Source organism: Lynx rufus, unplaced genomic scaffold (assembly GCF_022079265.1).
Source record: "Lynx rufus isolate CCGP_SWC_20201006 ecotype Redwood Valley unplaced genomic scaffold, mLynRuf1.p SCAF_5, whole genome shotgun sequence".
NCBI classification, from domain to species: Eukaryota; Metazoa; Chordata; class Mammalia; order Carnivora; family Felidae; genus Lynx; species Lynx rufus.
In genome coordinates this window covers 4,231,019-4,237,018 of record NW_025814867.1, presented here as the reverse complement: position 1 = coordinate 4,237,018, position 6,000 = coordinate 4,231,019, and positions in this window count along the sequence as shown.

Below are 6,000 nucleotides of genomic sequence, written 5' to 3'. Positions count from 1 at the left end.
TCTCCACTATCCACCCCACTTACTGGACATGAGTTCCCCAAACTTCACAAGTGATCAAACCACGGAGGAATATGGCACCACAATGGATGCTGCAGTCATAGACACACGGACAGCGCTCCCAGCAGTGACAGAGGCTCGGACAGACTTCCTGTCTGAAGCCTGTCCTTGTCCTTAAGTTTATCAAGTGAAGGAGAAGTCATATGTCTCTATTTTGGAGACTAGTAAATAAAGTTTCACAGATGAATAATTTGTCTAAGGAGAGAAGACGGACCCCACCGTCAGGAAGAGGGTGTTTCAATGCAGTTATGTGGAACTTCATGAAAACAACATAGAGAGAGGGAACTCTATTTTGTCTTCGTAGGGAATCAGAGAGCTAAAGGAAAAGTGTCCACAAGAAGAAATGTTTGAGGAAACGAAGGCTCGTCCAATGTCATCCACGTATTATACGTTAGGACCCGAGATCTGGTCTTCTTTACCCAAAGCCTGATTGTGTTTTATGAAACAGGACAACTGCAGGACAGATGGTGGACCACAACAGATGACATCGCCTGAAGTTTGGCTGTAGTTTGAGACCTGCAGGCTTTGGGTGTGTTATGGGTTAAACTGGGTCCCCCAGAAAGATACGCTCAAGTCCTAATTCCCAGGACCTGTGAGTGTGACCTTATTTGGAAATAGGGTCTTTGGGGATGTAATCAAGTTACGAGGAGATAGTTGATGGGCCTTAACTTCCTCTTTGAGCGTCCTTAGGAGGGGAGAAAAGACACAGACACCGAGACGGGGACACAGATAACAGACACACGGCCACGTGAAGAAGACAGAGGCAGAGATCGGAGCTAAGCTACCACATCCCAAGGGTCCCCTGGGGATACTGGAACCTGAAGGGACTAAGGAAGCATTTTCCCTGAGAGCCTCTGGAGGAAACGTGATCCTACCAATACCTTGGTTTTGGACTTCTGGCCTCCAAAACTGTGCAGGAAAATATTTCCGTTGTTTGAAGCTACCCCGCCGTGGCATCTTGTTGTAAGGGAGATAAGAAAAATAAGACAGAACTTGAGGACAAAGGAGAAAAAAAAAAAGAAGTGTGCGAGTTTCCAATGCCTGGAGGCATTTCTGGGTCCTCCTTCCGTATAAAGGTGAGCCCATCCTTGGGCAGTCACCGTGCCTGTCCATCACGACAGGTCGTGTGTTGCTCACACACAGGCATGTTGAATGAGGCTGGATGGAGGCACTGTGTTTTGGGATTGTCCCAAGGGGGGGCCCAATGTAAATGAGGGTGAGGCACAGTCTAGGTGTAGCGGGCCCTGATGGAGGCTGAGTGGCAGGTGTATAAGACCCCTTGCCTGAATCAGTGTGGGACAGCAAGGTCAGAAAATCAGATTCCAGTGATAGATTCTTCGGAGGACACTCTCAGGGAGTGTGAGAGAGATTTTTAAACATCCACAAAAATGCGTCTGTTTCCGGAAAGTACCTTAGTAGTGAGAACTTCAGGGAATTTTCCAGGCCAGTGCGGCCTGTTCGCTCAGAATTACACACAAAGGTGCACTGAAAACTCTGGCTTAACGTCTGTACGCGCGCAGCGTTCAGCCAGGATGGCGTTTTGCACTTCTGTTCACAAATGAAGGGTGTGAAAACGTGAGAGAGACGAAGAGGCTTTGCACAAATCCTGGTGAGTGTGTGTGTTGGGGCGGCGGGGCCTGGGGGCGGGGTTGCTGGGATTCAAATGCAAGGCTTCTGACGTCGTGTAAAAGATGCTTTGTATACCTTACACCTGCTGGTATGGCAACAGGTCGGTGGGAAAGAAGAATTACGTCCTGCATCCTCGGGCCAAGTAATACCGACTCATTAACAGCCAATCAATCAATTTGAACAAATCAATCAGTCAGTGGCTTGAAGGCTTGAATAGGATGGGATCCATATATAGACAGACGGATAGATGATAGACAATAGATGGGGATACGTGTGTGGTGGGGGGTGTGGGTGTCGAGCAATACCCTCGGACGCTGTCTGACACAGCGTAGACTGTGAACAACGGAAGCCCCTGTGTTTCCCTTACAGCTTTACCTTTTTCCATAGAGTTTTACGTCTTTCCACGAAGGAAGACAGAATATAGACATCACGGTCCTCCGGTACAATGCGGATCCTTCCATGATGGGAAGGAAGCTAACCGAGCCTAGAAATCTGCAGTGAACATGACACGCAGGCAGAGTAAAGCAATAAATCATCAATCAGCCGGTGGATTCAGCCGCAAGTGTGTTTATCTACTCCCTTTTAAACAACTCTTTTAATGGCATCTCGCCGTTTCCCCCTTAGGAAATTATTCCATTGTATAATTGCCCTCGCTTCGAGTGAGATTTTCTTAATGTCCAATTTGAATGGCTGCTTTTTTTCCCGTCTCAAGTCATTGCTCTCTATTACGTTACTATTAGGCACCTTAAGTAGCTCCTCTCTCTTTTGAAAAGGATGAAATTGGCTTGTACGTTTCGTTTAGAAACGTGACCTCATTCTCGTAGATCAAAAAATGCAAAGCACCCGAAGAAGACAGGCGAGCTTCCTGTTTCTTGGAAAAATGGGTGACGCTCCTGCTGGTGAGTTTGTCTCCAGCTTAGAAACAATTCGTGGGGCTGATCCAATGAGTCAGGTGGCACCAGACGCGTGGTGTTTCTTCCGGGGTCCCTGTTACGGAAAGGTAAACACAACTCATTTCTTCACGGAAATGTGAACCCCACATGAGCGGAGATATTTTGCAGAAGAGGAGAACACAATTGCACAGAGGTGCTTACTGACTTCCTTGCTCAAGAACACGGGGGAATCAGCCGCAGACTCCGTGTGCAAAAGAGACAGAACCTCAAGAATTGGGGGGGGGGAGTTGCTCTCACAATCATGTTTTCTCGGGCCATTCATTTAAAAAATTTTTTTTACTGTTTATTTTTTGAAAGAGAGAGAGAGAGAGTGAGCGAGCATGAGTGGGGAGAGGCAAAGTCAGAGGGGGACACAGAATCCGAAGCGGGCTCCAGGCTCCGAGCTGTCAGCACAGAGCCCGACGCGGGGCTCGAACCCAAGAACCTCGAGATCGTGACCCGAGCCACCCAGGCATCCCTCGGGCCATGTTTGTTGGGGTGCCAGATGTTTAGCAAAACACAGGATTCAAATTTTGCACACACAAAATAGCTGCCTTATTTTGATTCTGAATTCCAGGACCTTTATATTTCTATGCCTCACCTTCTCCTCCCAGCCCCGCACGCCCCCACCCTCCAGACCCTGACGGAGTGAGGCCTTGAGCATTCTTAAACGCGACTCTCCTCCAACAGGATGCCACCCCGCCACGTGGGTCGGTCTGGGCCTGCGCGTCATCTGCACGTGCCCCCCCTCGGTTTGCTTCTTGATGGCCCATCGAATCCGGTTTCGGGGTTCACCCCTATTCAGAGTTACGTCTCCTCCTGTTTGCTCAATATCTGACCTCTCCTGACGCCCTCTATGCCAACGCTGACAGCAAAATGGAATAAGGCAGTAAAACAAAACCAATCGAATCGCGAACACAAACAGCAAAGCCTTCCCCGAGCTCCTGCAGCCAGGGAGTTGGTTAATATTGTCTGAGAGAATGCAGCCTCGTGTTCACCAGGGGCATCGGTTCCCTGTCAGGACAGCAATCAGGAAATGATTGTCTTCTACCGGAGAATGTCAGATGCCTGCCACTCCCACTGTGCCCGCAGCGCCGAAGAATCCAGAGAATCCAGCTTTGGCCGCTGGTGACACAGAACAGCCGCGAGCCCTTTTTTAGAGGAGACTGGAGGTTACGACGCCCCACCGAGAGCAGATGATAAAGGTTTGAACTTGAAACAAACACTGATGCTGAGAACCATGGGAAAATAATCTCCAGGCCCTAATGAGAACAACTTCCTTAGAAAAGAGGGTTTCGGGTAAAAGGTCACGGCAAGAAACACAGAGTGTTGGTTTTGTGTAGAAGTGTCATCCGTAAGGGTACAGGATTTTTGTTTTCCCCTGAGCTATAAAGGAAAAGTGTTCTCACCGTTTATTTATTTATTTATTTAAGTTTATTTATTTTGAGAGAGGTGTGTGTGTGTGTGTGTGTGCAAGCAGGGGAGAGGCAGAGAGAGAGAGAGAGAGAGGGAGAGACAGAATCTGAAACTGGCTCTGGGCAGTCAGTGTAGAGCCCAACACGGGGCTCTGTCTCACAAACCGTGAGATCATGACCTGAGCCAAAATCAGGAGTTGGATGTTTAACTGACGGAGCCACCAGGTGCCCCCTCACCATTTATTTAAAAAAAAAAAAATTTTTATATATATATATATAGTTTATTTATTTTTGCAGAGAGACAGTGTGAGCGGGGAGGGGCAGAGGGAGAGGGAGACACAGAGTCCGAAGCAGGCTCCAGGCTCCGAGCCGTCAGCACAGAGCCCGACGTGGGGCTCGGACGCGTGAACCGAGAGATCGTGACCTGAGCCGCAGTCGGACGCTCAACCGACTGAGCCGCCCGGGGCCTCCCTCACCATTTATTTACACAAGGGGAACAGGACGTTGATCTGCGATTTCACTGTGTGTTGGGTACGGGTACTGAATACTTGGTAGCCTTCCCACGTCGTCCCCTGTGTTCACTTGCCTTCCTTCACCCTGACGGGGGACGCTGACTGTGCCGTGTGATCGTAAGACACGGCGCTTAAATTCGCAAGTTCGCGTCCGAGAGGGAGGCATCAGACCTACACAGCTGGGAAGCCTGGCCGTCCGTGCGACAGAGCTGCTCGGGGCTAAGAGCCAGGACTCATGTCCGACTTAATCCCAACGAGGCGGATGGTAGCTGTAGTTCGACGACAAACCTCGACTCTCCTCGTGTTCATCTCCACTTTTGAAAGAAGAGCCTTTTCAGGTCTAGCCCGTCCTTTTTGAGGCCCGTGCTTCCTTAGGAACCATGGCTGGATCTTAGCATCTTTGATAAGATCTTCTCTATCTTTGACTCTGAAAGCCTCACGGGCCCCTGGGGACCTGTTAACTCTGCCTGGCTGTCAAGGTCCTGCCAATCAGGCCCACGGCACACCTGTAAGTCCTCCTCCCGTCCTCTTTTTCCATCTAGCTGCCTCCCACCCCAACCAGCCTGAATGAGAAAGGCCACACGTTTCTGTTCCTTTCTTTTTGGCATTTCTCTCCGCTGGGGTTGTGATGCACCCACATCATGTGTGTGTGCCCACATTCTGTCTAACCGGCGCAGCCCAGGTCAAAAGCCTCTTCAAACGTCAGCCAGAAGTCATCTGCTCCTTCTCAAAACTCCTGTATTTTATGTCTATTTATTTATTTTGAGAGAGAGAGGGAGGGAGGGAGAGAACACATGTGAGCAGGGGAGGGGCAGAGAGAGAGAGAGAGAGAGAGAGAGGGAGAGAGAGAATCCCAAGCAGGCTCCACGCTCAGCACGAGCCCGACCCAAGGTTGGAGCTCACGAACCTTGACCTGAGCCAGAATCAAGACTCTGGATGCTTTACCAACAAAGCCATCCAGGCAGCCCTAAAATCCCATTTTTTACGTGAGGGCTATATTTCTAGTCATTGATATGCTGGTATATAATTTAGTCTGAAAACCCTTAAACTTCCTCAAGGCAGGGCCTCCGTGGCCTGGCACAACATCTTGAAATCAGTAAGTACCTAATAAAAGCTGGTTGGATAAAAAAAAAAATGCATAAATCACTCTTGTTTTCTTCTACACTCAGAGGTGTGCAAGATCATTGGAGATAACTACATCTATACATCTATATGATCACTATAATTTTAGATATAAACGTAAATATAAATTCATTCAACATGAAGAATTCAAAAAAAAAAAAAAAACTAGCCCAGAAATATCGGCAACACGGCATTACCTTCCAGGCTCACACTTGTGGAGGAAAAAAATACACACTAGAGCAGTTACCAAAAGAAGTCATACTTGGAACTAGGGTTGGATATTACGTGTTGGTATATAATGTAGTTTCTATAGAGATAAAAGAACTGTGTTTG